The following is a 15,825-nucleotide window of genomic DNA, read 5'->3' as shown; positions in this document are numbered from 1 at the left end:
TCCAGAGTGACATTATCTCCTGGTCGGCAGAAACCAATTTCTGTAAGAACTCTGCAATACGATGCAATTTGATGCAGTGCGGATTTGAACGTGTGCACAGTGAATCATTTTCTTTTCCACAAATTACAGTTTTGTCATTAGAGAGATTTAATTCTGCTGTTTTTTTTGTATCGGCCATATTTTACATCTTTAATAGAAGGTACCACTTTCTGAATGTCCTTTTGTTTACTTCTGCTGAATTTTGCTTTTTATTACACTAGACCAAGGCTTCCTGAAACTTCACACTTACAAAAACAGAACCGTATATATAATAGACCCTGATATTGATATGATACAGCCACCTGAGATTTCTTTGTATTAGGTAGTCTTTATTAGATTAAAATGGTGTCACATTCAAATTTGCTGTACTGTTTGATTATTTCCTTTTTATATATTTATTATAAAATGTATATGTTAACACTGTACATTAAGTGTCTATAATTACTGTGTAGTTATGTAGTAGTTAGTTAGTAAATACATGTGTCCTTACACATAATTGCAATGGTATTAGACATAATTACAATGTACTTAACTTGTAAATCTTTTTGCACGATATATGTAAGTAAACAGTATCAGAAAAGGGTTAGGGTTAGTTTTAGAGTTAGGAGGATTAGGGTTGGGGTTAGGTTTAGGGATACATTTAGGGTCATACCATGCAAAAAATGACACATTAAGTACATTGTGACTATGCATCATAACATTGTAATTATGTGTAAGTACACATGTATTTACTAAGTGACTGCTATGAAAATATACAGTATTGGAGACATGTCATTTGAAGTGTTCCCAAGTATAGTATTAGGTTCTGTGTAAGAAACAAGCTGATTTCCACCCACTAAAAGCTCATTCATGGCAAAGCCTCCTGTGGCAGCTTTTCAATGTTTATCTTTGCTAATTGACCAAACACTGTAAAAAAAACAAACAGTTCACCTTTTTTGAGGAACATATTTGTCTTGAACCAATCCAGGTTCTTCATTGATGCCCCATGAATCCCTTCAACGGTTCAAAAAAGTTACAGGGGCTTTGCCACTTAATGTAATAGCTTTCAGTTCACTCATTGTTCCAGCATCCTAACCACATCTCAGATTAAGAAAATGTGCCTAATGGTTTGCAGGTGCACTGGAGTGTGGACAATCTGCATCTAAGGATTTTAGTTAAAAGTCGGTCTTGGAATGTCAAAAATCACAGCCTAGCCTGAAGTCTTCCACCTAGTACCAGCTTCTAATAGCAGATCATTTTCTGCTAGTTATAGATGGATAATTATCTGATTATAAAGTGCACTTTGTTTTCAAGATCATATCCAGCACAGTTTAAATAGCTTTTTTATGTATTTATTTATTTGATCATCCTTTTAAACTATAATGTACAGCTGATTAATTAGAAGAAACTGAAGACACACTGCAGTGTATTGCTCACAACTGATACAGAGGTACAGAATATTGGTCTTTCTTTAAATGATGTAATGGAAAGAGGGTTTAAAAGGCATTTTACATATTAAGTCTTAGCTATTCAGGCAACCCAAATAAAATGTATGCAGTTTCTGTGGATAAGATAAGTTTTCATATTTATTGTAACATCACTGCGTGTCTGCCAGCTATAATAAAGTAGGTGCTGTTTTCTCTTGTTTTACAGTTGTGAGGCGCAGATGGGAAAAATAATTAAGTCATCACATCATTAATCTTAAATGCCTTATAATTGATTTACTATGAAGCGGCAACAATCATTCTTAAATAATGTATTGGCTTTCATTTCTTTTCAATTTTCAGAAATAAAAATGAAGAACAAATGAATGTCATCCTACAATGAATTTAAATGAGCGTGTTTTTTTTTTTTTTAATTTAGTCATTGCCAATTATTTTTTATTATTTTCTCCCCAATTTGGAAACGGCCAATTATTTTTAGGCTCAGCTCACCGCTACCACCCCTGCTCTGACTCAGGAGGGCAAAGACGAACACACACTGTCCTCCGAAGCATGTGTCGTCAGCCGACCACTTTTTTTTCACACTGCGGACTCACCATGCAGCCACCCAAGAGCTACAGTGTCGGAGGACAACGCAGCTCTCGGGCAGCTTACAGGTAAGCCCGCAGGAGCAAAGCCAGACTACAGGGGTCGCTGGTGCGCGGTGAGCCGAGGACACCCTGGCCAACCTAGCCCTCCCTCCCCCTGGGCGGCGCTCGGCCAATTGAGCGCCGCCCCCTGGAAGCTCCCGTCCTCGGTCAGCAAAGGAATAGCCTGGACTCGAACTCGCGACGTCCAGACTATAGCGCGCATCCTGCACTCCACATGGAGTGCCTTTACAGGATGCGCCACTCGGGAGCCCCATGAGCATGTTTTTTTTTTTATTATTTTTGGTTCTTTACAACAAATGAAAAGTATGATGAAATTAATGTTATATAGAGTACATCTCTATAAAATAATAACATGTAGCTCTTTTAAAATATAGTAGGATAGTTTTATTAAGACTATGAGGCATTTGCGTCTTGCCATTAATGCATTTAGTCTTCCTTTAATGGATCATTTCCTAGCGTATAACTCTGCCCAGTCCAGACTGAATTTTTTTTTTTTTTACTTTCACTGTCATTGAACACCATGCTTTAAGAGTGGCTTGAATTCATAAGTGTACTGTACAAAGTCAAGTTTAAATGTAGGATTTTCATATTGACACTATACTGTTGAGAAAACCTTGTAAATAAATTAAATAATTCAACTACAGTTAATACTTTTTTTGACCAGGTCTTCTTGTGTGGATCAGATTAAACCACGTCTACATTTCACATTTGAGTTTTTAAATATTTGCATGACCTTAAACAACAAAAGCCAGCAATCTGGACAGCCTGCTGGATTATCACTTGCAGATATTGGTGTAGCATTTTGCACAAGTCAGTGAGTCTCTTTAAGTATGACATTATCTGCAGACAATTCATCTCAGGTGCTATAAAGCACTGGCGACATTTTTATTGGTCAATCATAAAAACAGGCTAGAGTAAAAACATGCAATCCAGCTTTATCCCGGCTTCTCTGAAACAGCCATGCACGTGAAAAGGCACATACCCTGAAGTAAAAATGCAATCCCGGCAGAGATTAAAATATAAATCTTCTTTTGGTCTCTTCAGCATCGATGACAATTATTGCCGTTTATATCAAAATGTGGTAAGGGGTGGATAAGTCTTACCTTCAGAGAGCTTCGTGTGAACCGCACAAAATAAAATAAAAGCAAAAATGCTGCAATCTGCTGATTTATATCTACAATAAATGAAATATTATAGATAGAGAGATAAATGCATCAATATATCACCGGATTCTAATACTTTCAGTAATGTGTGCTAAAGAATGTGATCAGGTTTAATCTCAATTGGATAAGTGGTTCTTTAGAGAGATGTACAAATGTTAGTGTGACGTTCAAGCAGGTGCCTCCACTATAGATTTTAGTATGACAGGATGTCAAAATAATTCTCTTAAACCCCATTTTAAAAAGCAGGTTATCATTTTGTTAACAGTGAAATAGAGTAGGTCCTTCTAAAGTGGACAATAATAGCGACTAGATAACAAAAAAGGCATGTTGAGAACTATCACCTTCTGCATATGGACACACTTAACAATAAGGTCCACTTGCGTTTTAAATCACTTTGAAAACAGTGCCTAGGAGCTCATGCTGGTTCTTTCAGCAGTAGGTTTATTGCATTATTAAGGTTCACCATTTATCTCATCAAATACTCTGTAGGAGGCCCATCACCTTGCTCAATGGGGGTAACATGAATTGCTGTCTGCTTCGAGGTTAATTCAGGGTGTAGCCGGGTGTGTTAGAATTATGTTTCTGCATGTGACTCGTTTTTGTAAAAGTGTGGGTTGCACTTGTGACTCCTTCAAATGTTTTTTTTTTTTTTTTGTAAGTTACTCAAAATGAGAAATAGACTTCTTAAAGTTAGCTTTAGTGAGCTGGTATGTATTTATTTATTTATTTTTTCCTAAATGTGAAAATCCAGAACTATTGTACCAGATATGGCAAACTTCAAACCAGTTCTAGAACTTTGTCTTGTTTGCCATGATTTGTGCAGTAATTCCCCTCATGTAATATATTTATACTGTACTTGTTTTATTTCAGAAACATGGTCGCTATCATGGGGTTTCCATGCAGGGCAATTTACACGTGAATTGGCGACGCGCGTGCATGTTTGGGAGAATTACTCGTGTAAATCAGGTTTGTGGCCGAAAAAAAACGGCCAAAGAGAGGGATAAGGTAAATCTCATTTACTCGTGTAAATGACAAAAAATACGGGAAAATCAACGCCCAGTTTCGCATGGAAACCCGCATTTCACGTGTAAATGTGAATGAGCGTGTTTATCCTTAAGTGACATCACTATAAATATTGCAAGGGATGTTAGTTACTGTGGATTCCAAGACAGCAGAAAGTAAGTGGCTAATGGGTGGTTTTATGGTTAGCAGTGGTATAGTTCACCTTAGTGATAATGTGGGCGGCTTTTTTTATTATTGTTTTTTGCTGTGTCTGGCCTGTCATGTTGTATATCTCTGGTGGGTTTACAGGTCTGTATAAACCACTTACCATGAACTGTGTTATGCCCTTGTTGTATTATTAAAGCAGCTGTTTGAGAAAACCCTTGCTCTAAAAACTACGCTAAACTACGCTACGTTAATAAATATAGTTGGTGAACTGGATGTCATGAGCCAGCTTGATCGCTCAAAACAGAGCAACAACATATATACCAACAAGTTGTTAATGCCCTCTCAGAACTGACCAAATACAATTGCAAATGAACGTATTGATTGAATTTATTTCTTTGAATCATTAATATTTAACACAACAGTAAATCCAACACAATGTAAAAGAAAGGGGAGACTCTCTGAGCCTCCTCAGATCGCTGCTGTCCAATTGAAACTGGCGGCTAAGGTAACTTTCACAGTTGCCAAGTCCGCTTATAATAAGCAGGATTGGGCTTCATTTTTTAGAGTCCATTTGGAATTTGCATAAATACCCATACTCCAGCGTGAGTTTGTGCAGGATACAGCAGGCAGTGGCAATTTTGGGAACAAACTAATGCTGCACTTCAGTCTGTTTCATCAGTATCCACCACCTCCCTTTCAAGTGCCCACTACCTGTATTTGCCCAAGCGTGGTGTTGAATGCTTCCTCAGCAGCTGTCAGCCATCCGGATGGGTAGGGTTTCTAAGCAAGGGTAGTATACGCAGCATCACCTGATCCCCTATATCAGGGGTGCACAATTCCGGTCCTGGAGGGCCGGTGTCCCTCCTGGCTTTTGTTCCAACCTTGCCCTAAATTACTTAATTGGACCAATTATTACCAATTATTGGTCTAATTAAGTAATTTAGAACACAGTTGGAACAAAAGCCAGGAGGGACACCGACCCTCCAGGACCGGAATTGTGCACCCCTGCCCTATATGCTGTATTGCCTGAATGAAAAGGAAATATATATAACGTCTCCACCGGTTTTCAGCCATGGTGATCTGCAATACCTGTGTTGGTCAGTTTCATTTTATAGTTATTTTTTAATAAATGAGTCGTACGATAAATTAGTTGAAACAGATTCAATACTAACAACATGCCACCCCACCACTGACGTTTAAAAAACAATTTGGGCAAGAGCAGTAAAACGCATTATTAACCACCCAGGAACAAGGTATTTTGATTTATTACAGCAGCTTAGATTCACTCGTGTACCAGTTCTCTGCGCATGGAAACCACATTTTCACAAAATTTCTTTAGTAATCTTCAAAAACAGCACAAGTACTTTACTCATAGCTAATTTACATATCAACCCCCACCTTTCACATTCATTTGCATGACGTCGGGTGAAAAACCCGGTTTGCTTGAGTAAAATAAACTGAGCGAATGGAAACACGAGACATTTTTCTCGCGAAAATTGCTCGAGCTAAAAATAAATATGCATGGAAACTCCACCTATGTTATCTAAAGTCTCCCCAGATACCACTCCAAGACTGCATATTTCAAATTCCATGCAATCAAACAGCATGAGTCAGTAATACCTTTAAACTGATTTACTATGTGAAATCTACCGATATGTCTGAGCAGCTTGAACTGTAATCACCCCTCAGATCTGATGGATTGCTTCATCATCTCATTCAGCAGAAGACTGGACTTTGTATTTAATAGTTACAATCTCCTCAGGTTATTTCTTTGTAAGTATCATGCAGAACTTTTTTTTAAGTAAATGTATACCCACAATGCTTTAACTAGTTCGTTTTTCTTAGTTCATTGCAGCTATTTAATTAAACAGCTCAAGCAGATATGTATTCAATTTAAAGTCTCAACAAAATGAGTTCTGAGATCATTCTGTGCCGCCATTTATACTCATGAATGTGTCACAGAAATGCTATTCTGCTTTATGGAAATTCTGTAGTGCTTTATGTCTATTACAGTCAAGTACAATAGAATATATTTTTACTATTTGCTGAATATGCATTCAGTACCTTAACATTGTCCCAAGAAATATAGCGCTGTCAACACTATCATCAGCTCTTAGAGAGCTTGCACCGGCCTAGCTTGAGTGTTCTTTGGTAAGATGTTAGAATGGCTGTATCAGTTCTGCAATAAGCAGGCAGTACCGAACTACCTAAAAATGAAAGTACCAGAATACAATCAGCACTCACATATCCGACCCTATAACATTGACTTTAGTGATGGTTAAACGAGTGTGACGCATATATGATTATTTCATTTTGGCCCGTTCCAACCCTTGACCCCTGTAGTTGGTTTTGTTGGTACAGTACTATATTTTCAAGAGAAGTATTTTAATTCAGAATGATATGATTCTGAAAATATCACTTGCCAAAAGAGATGACTGTGGACACGTGGACTTTTAAATCCGATACGTATTGTAGCGGTATGTAAAATTCCTTATTAACGACCCAGCAGCAAAATTAAATCGAAATGTTATCCATGCACAGAACTGTATAAAACATAAAATGCAATGCAATTTAGCAAAATATTAAAAAAAAAAAAACTGTTTCCAGAATTAAAACAGTATCCAAAGTCAGTATTAAAACTGGTAGAATATAGTGCTCGATAAGGCCCTAATGTCACAGTTCACTTGCAAATGAAAATGCACAAAAGCAACTAAAGATCACAGATTCAAGACAAATGCATCACAGTAACTGTTTAATGATTAACTTTTACATTACTGTAGCTTGTCTTATTCGCTTTGTTTCTGCTGCATTTCCGTCATGTGAAATTGGAGGAACCGCTGTGTAACTGCACAATAGACAGACTGATCTGTCATGTGAGAAAAAAAGAAGCGGGCTGTGACGGGTTGTAACATTAAAGAGATGGGCTTTGTATCAGAGAACTGGTGATGGAAATCGTGTGTGACGGGTAAGTGCATTAATTTGTTACATATACTGTATATACTGGAGATTGATTTTTTTTCTTAATACAAGGCTGGTAAAACATGACTGACGTGTATCTGGGTAACGGATATCCGAGTGCTGACTGTATATAGTTCTACCAAAAATCCTACCACGATTGTGGAGGGTGCTGTCAGTAGATTCATTTTTTGCTGTCTTTTTAATATACTGTATTGCTTGAGATGCATGTACAGTACAAACATCAAGTATTTTCTAGTATAGTAGGAAGAATTTCATTCGGTGCTATCCTTATCAAAATGTTGTAAACTAGAATTGTCTTACATTAAACTGCTACCAGTGATGAATGTCAATTTGCATAGTCCCCTGGAAATATAAAACTAATGGCTTCTTTGAAAAATTGGAGTAGTATTTCTGACTGCTAGAAAAAAAAGCTTCATTACTGAAACGGCATGAAGATGTAACGCTCACTTTTTACCAAGGCCTGTAAATGTCACTGCAAAATTTGACAGTAACTAATCTACAATGTAAGTGCTTTCTAGCCATACTTTCAAAATTCTTGTCAACGTGTTATGAATCCTGTACTTGAAATTATTATCTACAATACATACCGTAGCTCCTCCTTCATATGAAATTGCATACAAATGGGACACTTGTCACACTTGTTTTTCTCATGCTAAAACGTAAGAAAATGTCACCATTTCCCTAGAATTCCTTTCATAAAGGTGGAAAAGTGGAAACTTGAGAGATGTTTATTCTTTGTGTGCAGACAAATGCGTAAATACAGGGGACTGTGTTACTGGTACAATACTACAATCATTATGGCATTGGACAGCCCCAAATAAATAGTAATGAAAGTGCTTGACCGCATGGCTGAATGGAATAGAAGAGCATCCTGTGTATAAATCATTCTCTAATATTAATATTAACACTATTGCTAAAGGTATAAAGGGTGTTTTAGCCTCACAGGTGGGACTGATAATATATATCTTCTAGGTTTGGTAAATTTGGTTCTCTATCATGTCATATATCAGTAACATTGTATTTATGGAGCTCCAAGTAGTTTTGTTTCTTAAATGTGAAAATCAGATGATATTCAGCAGAAAAAGTGTTACATGTAAAATACAGAGATATAAGGTTTAGCCTTTATCTCCAGTGCTGAATGTTTCTTGTCAACATTCTTTCCAAACTAGTAGGCTTGATTATTTTACCATAGAAATTACTTACCAAACAATGATCAAATGTAGATTATGCGGATACAAAGAGAAAGGTTCCATTCCAATTTTGCTGAATTAATTTTAGATGTATTCATTCAATTCAAGTGTCATTGTAACAATAGTTGTGTACTACAGAGAGAATAATGGCTTTTTATTCAGAGTAAATTTATTTATTACAATACTTTGAAAATGCAGTCGAATTTCTATTAAAAGTAACATAGTTTTGTTTGATGCTCTCATTTATAATTGAAATGGCAACAGATGGGTTTTATCTTTAAACAGGTTGTGTAGCAGTGAGGTCCTTTGAAACCACAGCATTGTGTGGATAGAATGATAAACATTACAGACGGTCTTATGTATTTATATACAGCTTTTTTTTCTGAAGTCACATTTTGTTGTCAGTAACAAACTGATTCTATTTATTTTCAACTTTCTGGTATAGTAGCAGCGTATAATTAGCTAAGTTATTAAACAAACTGCATGTGCTGTATTGGAGAATACATTTGAACCCTTGAAGGACCAAGTTTATTGGACTTAGCATCACTGTGTCTTTAGAGATGGTTCTATCCTTTAATGTCTGTGGATTCCGGCTCAGTTCTCAAGTGAGTTTGGGTTGCATCAAGTTAGTCTCCAGCAGGCATTCATCCACATCACAAAAGCAGCACACGGTGTGGCAGGTTAGTGTCATATTATCTTAATATTACAGGTTCCAATAGCTGCTGTTGTACGTTTAACTTTGTTTTATTTAACATGGCAAACTACAGCCTGCTTCCAGGATATTCTCTCTCTGGCTCCCCTGCGCCTCATTCTACTCTATTAATAACATCTGGTTCAACACATACCGGAACAATAACACTGTGTGTAACCGAACACCACAGTTAGGATTGAGGTGCACTCATGGGGCTATGAAGGGAAGCTCTCATGACACCTGCCGATGAAGGTGATTAACTGGAGGGGATTGTATGTGATGGATGCTGCTTTTGTAAGCACAAGGCATCTTCTTGTAAGGTCAAGAACTGAACTAAACTCTCAAATCACACTTTATAAAAAATATTGACAGGAATGCTGTATATACATATGAGATATATTACCTAAGAGTTCTTAGCTTGCTTACATGATAATGAAAGAAATAAAAAAAAAAACATGAAAGATATAAGTAGGTGTCTCTCCACTGGCTGCATCCAAGAACACCCAGGAGACTAAATGGATGGCAAAAATTAAATATCCAGCAGAGCTTAAGAAATGGAATCCCCTGGGCCATGACATTGTGTCTAATTAAATAATCATTTTTTAAAAAGTTCCACTTACTGTAAATCCCATGGCTCTGAGAAGTGCACATTTATATATATATATATATATATATATATATATATATATATATATATATATATATATATATATATATATATATATAAACATTTGATACCATAAAATAACAGATACTCTAGTATCCATCAAGCATAAGAACAGTATAACTGTTGTGTAGTTTCAGTTGTGCTGGATTGCAGTTATCCCCTTTACCTCAGGTATCTTCTATTTCAAACACTGCACACCAGTCCCTATAAATCTAGGTGCAGTGGATGCAGGAGACTGCAGAGTGGTGCATTGTATTGCTATTGAGACCCACACATGATGAAACATTCCTTCAGAGTCTCTAATCTAAGTGCCATTTCCAAAAGAATGAGTTCACATGTGGGGGGTCAATTGAATCCCAAGGTCAAGAGCAGCAAATCAGTCACCAGACCCCCTTAAGAGTACCATAGGAGAATCATTATGCTATTAACAGTCTCTGCCATACAGGATTTGCTGACTTGAAGAATAACAATGACTAGTGTGAGGTTCAAACCCTAAACAGTAAATAAGATGTATTAACATATTCAGGAGTGAAAACTAGACAGCATGATATCACAACCTTTAATGAGAATAGATCAGTCTCAAAAAGAGTGATTTACTCTACTTTACCACTTCCGATGGATACAGCATTCAAAAGGGAAAAAAATAAATAATTAAGTGGTCTACCCTACTGCTGGGATTATGGGAGCATTTATGGTAGCTTGATGATATACAACATGTAATCTGTGTATCTGAAACAAAAACACATTTAAAATGTGGAGAAAAAAAAAACGGTAGGTTATCAAAAGTGCCCAGCAATTTAAAGTAGAGATATCAAAAACACAAGCCAAGTTTCAAGAAACCATTAAAAAACCAATGAGGCCAAGGTTGCCCCAATTGTTTCTTCTAACTTGCATCAAAAACACAAGCTAAGTTAGAAAAAACAATTGGGGCAACCTTGGCACATACATAATGTTATTTGCATTTTAAATAGTGAGCAGATAGGTTTGTCGATTGTTTGAGAAGTATTGTTCCTTGGGATAACAAAATACTGAGCTCAAGTCATGTGATTTCATAAAAATGCCCGGTACTCAGTGTTTGTTATTTGAGTTGAGTTAAAATTGCCAAAATTAAGAATCTGTATAAATAGCCATTCAAAAATATATGATTATAATTAACGCAAGAACAGTGAAAGATCCAATCGTGCCCCGCTTGAGTAATGAAGATCGCCTGGTTGCTATTGGCATGATCGAAGGTGGCCTGTCTGTGAGAGAAGTTGCCCGGAGTATGAAATGTTATGCTTCAACAATCAGCAGACTAGTCCAGAGAAACCAGGAAGCCTGCTCTGTGAGGGACAGGCCACGTCCTGGAAGGCAGAGGGTCACCACACCGGCCCAGGAATGTTATGATGACTGTTGCGTTGTTCAAGCCAACTGGTGGGCAACCGCAACCTTTGCCAGCTGACTGCAACTGCACAGGAAGAGCGGCGGAACGTCATGACCTTCACCTGCACCCAGTGTTAAATCGCTCCAGTTGCCATGTGAACTGTAGGTACACTGAAACCTCCAACATCATAAAAATGTGATTACAGATGAAAAACCATGAGGCCTAACATCTGCCTTGTATCAGTTTGTTTAACCTCCATCTCACTTGAAAATGTTGCATAATGTGAAAAAATAATTATTGCATGTTTCCACGACTGACTAAAAGTATTTAAAATCATTTCAAAAACAGTAATCCTCAATGCTTTACAGAGGCAGGCTGCCGTTCGTCACAACCTCCACATAGAGACTTGTGATTGTAATTTTCAGTTAGGCTTGCATCTAGAGCACTCTGTCATTGGTCCCATGGTCACAGCTTTCTGTATTCAGCTCCTCACCTTTTATACCTATGGCTTATTAGGTAATGATAGTATAATGACCATAGGTTCTGATGTTTATGCCTGTATTATACTCTATTAAGGAATTAATTGGCATGGTTGTTATTGTTGCCTCCATGATACAGTAAAATAATTTTATGTAGCTGATGAACCTGCCTGCATGTTTGCATGGTTCAGTATTTTTTATGGCCAAACCTTTTCTGGACATTTTAAAACTTTGTGGGCTTGGACCACTGGAATTACTTTAGGTATGAAAAATTGCATTCCAGTTCTGGTTCAGTATCATTACTGACCATATGAAAAATGATTAAATGTAGGTAAGGTCATTGTAGTGCAGATACTACAGTACTTTAAGTTTACAGCAAATACTGTAGATTGCTACTGCCAACTTCAAGTGGCATTTATTATACTGTGATTGTACAAGAAGTTATGTTATTGCAATGTAGTTTTACTTGCATCTGTGATGGCATGAAATTGGTTTCCAAATCATCTATAATTCTACTGAGATATCATGCACCAAGCTCTCAGCATGAAAGCCTTCAAACTGTAACAGCACAGCACAGTCTCTTGGCACTTGGACTTTTCTTTTCCTTTACATTTCTTTTTTAATACAAGTATCTGGCATATAAATGATGTCTGACCTGCCCTGTGATGAAATATTTCAGTCTAGCTTACAGTTGACCATTAATATTGTTAACTTTGTTTACTAGTTCTTTCATAACGGCTGCCAACCTATTTTTTGCCTTTCAAAAGCTGCTGTATCTGTAGTTTTGCAATAATTCCTTTGCCAGTCTCTAAGCAGTCTCTTAGCAAAAGTCCAATACCGCATAGCTTTCTTTTCCCTTTCACACGTTCAATGTGTCAGTGCTATAAAATAAACAGACACACCAATCATAAATGTTTAAAATGTTGTTCTAAATGTGTCAACATCGAATTTCCATCAAACAGCAGCAGCTCAGCAATGTTAACAGGTTCTTGTTTTTCTTCTTTTATTTTTTTTACCAGACAGCCGGTCACTTTTAGATCAGAATCTGTGGTGTTTGTGTGGTAACTTTTCAAACTAACACTAGATTGCCATACAGCATAAACTAGTCAAAAAAAATGTGTACCATAATAAGTCTCAACTTCGCACATATTGGTCCATATTTAAAACTTAGAAACTAAGTGTAGACAAATATTTTGGCAACCACATTCATCAGAATATATGACTAAATGTTTTTGAAGGAATGGTTGAATTACCTTCAGTATTGTTTCCAATGACATTCTCTGTACTTTCATATTAAACTACAGCGATGTAACTGTGTGTTGCCCTAGAGGAATATTATTACCCTATGGTGACTAGGTAGATGAGGGCCATCTACTGGATTTCACCATGTTACAGATAATAGACCTCTGTCTATTTAATGAACAGAAGTTTGATAACTAGAAGAAAATCAAAAATAGATTTAAGACACTGGCTAGAAATAGCCTAGCATACTGTGCAGGATCCAGATGTTGTCTGGAGTTAAATTATTTATTATTTACAATCAATGCAGCTGACCATTTCAGGGTGAAAAGTGTTGCATATAAGCACTTTCGCTGCTTGGCATCCCTAATGACGCCTTGATTAACAAGGCAATCATTGGTAGGGGAGCCTCGCAGCCTCGCCAAGCTCTGTGTGGTGACTTAGTGACTTATGGCTTTATATTTTTAAATTGGCCTCTCCGGCACATCTGATAAATCAACACACAGGTCATTAAATGGTTCATTATCCTCATAATATGATTAATTCTTGCCACCGGGAAACACAAGAGATGATGGGCGAGCCAGAAATGGTCTGCTATAGACCACAACTGTCGATCAGCATAATGTATTAACTGCAAGAGGCAGTGCGATTGTATGCTGGGGTCAATGAGATTCCTCAGTTTGCGGTGATTCTTCTTCGCGAGGCTCTGACCCCTTGTTAAGCAATGCTGCACTGGCACATTAATGCTGTCTCCACTAGTTATCCTTAATGTGTTGTTCTTTCTTTTCTCTATTTTTAATACCCATATTTTTCCTTGGTTACATATCTGTCTTTGCCAATCAGAGTGCTGGTATTAATCTATGCAGTAAGGACATTTCAGTGCACTTAGTCCTGTATCTAATGCTTTTTTTCTTCTTATAAGCAACAATCACTGACAAGCAACTGGAGCAAAATATTACATTTTAAAATTGGTCCCAGTGTACTCCCTAGGCTATGTTGTATATCGGGCTTTACACTTTTTTGCCACCCCTTACAATGTCAACACAGTTCAAATAAAGGGCACCAAGTGCCTGTTTTACTTGACTGCAGTGCTTTTAAACAGTTTGATATTCATGCCACTTCTCTAGAAAGTAGTTAAGAAGTCCTAAACGGTGTAAAAAGTGTTGTAGGGATTGTCTAATTCAAGACTTGGTTTTAAAAATGTTAAGTCTTGAGAAGTTGTTGCCAACTTAGGTAACCAGGAGACTCTTCTCCTGTTTGACCCATTTCAAATGTATTTCATTTACATTTTCATTTTTTTACAACTTCAGATCTGCTTTTTGTACAGCACATACTGTGGCACGGGTTTACAAAACTTCACTAATAATGATATCCAGGTGATTATAGATCCTTGACCTGCGTGTCAAAGTCTCTCTAACACCATTGATCATACAGTATTATTACTGGTATCTCAGCATCAAGTCATGACTTCATCCCCACCTCCACATCCCTCTACAAACGTCCACCCATTGGGGATTATTCATCCTCAATTGATGGGGTAGCTTTCGATCTTGAATTTCATTATAAACTGAAAGTCCATACAACCAGATTAAAAGCAGTGTATTTATTTGTTAGATCTAACAGGAGAGAATAAAATCTGTATCTCCTCATATTGACCACAAAATGTACTGCACAAACATATTCATTGAGCCATGTAGTATTAAGTAAATGTGTTGACTTGAGTCAAAATGTTTTATTACCTTCTACCTTTTGAGCATGTTATATTAGCGGAAAGTGACTGGTATCATCAATCAGCTATGGGGAGTATGCTGATTATTAAAAATGACAAAAGCTCTCCTTCATTTTGATACAGAAATATGCTTTTACCAACAACAGCAAAGCCTTTTAATCTTGTAGGAAGTGTCAAAATGTCAGCAGCAAAATATCGATCTAATTAGTGGCAACCCAAGTAGTTGTTTCATAATACTTCTGAGCAGTGGCAACTCGTGGCTTGAAAAACTGGTGGGGCACAGAACCCCCCCCCCAAAAAAAACTAACATTACCAGATCTTTCATCACAAACAGCTCTACGCCAGATTGTCACATTCAAGAGAGCTGCAAACAACACTTTAAAGGCAAGGGTCTCTTATCGACAGCTGCACCTGCACTAACCTGAGCGTTTGAAATGGAAGGATCATCACACTCTCGTGCAGTTAATAACATTCTGAACTACAGAAGAGTCAGGTTCGGTTTCTGTTGATGTCTCTTCCGTTGGTGGTTTAGCTTTTCTATTGTAGAAAAACTCCAAACGTAGCTGTCTTTTTTTGCTATTTTAACAGGGCTACATCAAATTCACTCAGTTTTTGGCACATATTTTTGCTGAATGAAAAAGTGAAAGTCTCACATGAGAACAAATATAACGGTGAAGGTCTTAGACACTCTTTGGTTATGTTATTAAGGTTTGAAAGTTTGAAATAAACTGTGCATTTACATATTCTCTACCCACTTACGAAAAACATAAAAAGATATATTTTTATTTTTAAATAATAAACCCTGGCAGCAGTGGTGTAGCCAGGATTTTTTTTCGGGAGGAGATGGAAACGGTAACTTTTTTAAGGTGAGTAATCACAGTGGTGCAATTTGCAACATGATTTCTTATTCGTGCATTGACATTTTATTTTCGAAAAATAAAGAACACTTTTTTTTTTTTTTTTTTTTAAGATCCAATAACCAAATACACTGTTGTGCAAAATAGTTAAAAAATGTTTAAAAAAACTACTTCACGCCTCTCACTCA

The sequence above is a fragment of the Acipenser ruthenus genome, chromosome 20 (assembly GCF_902713425.1).
Source record: "Acipenser ruthenus chromosome 20, fAciRut3.2 maternal haplotype, whole genome shotgun sequence".
NCBI lineage: Eukaryota > Metazoa > Chordata > Actinopteri > Acipenseriformes > Acipenseridae > Acipenser > Acipenser ruthenus.
The sequence above is the reverse complement of the archived record's forward strand: the minus strand, read 5'-3'. Positions refer to the sequence as shown.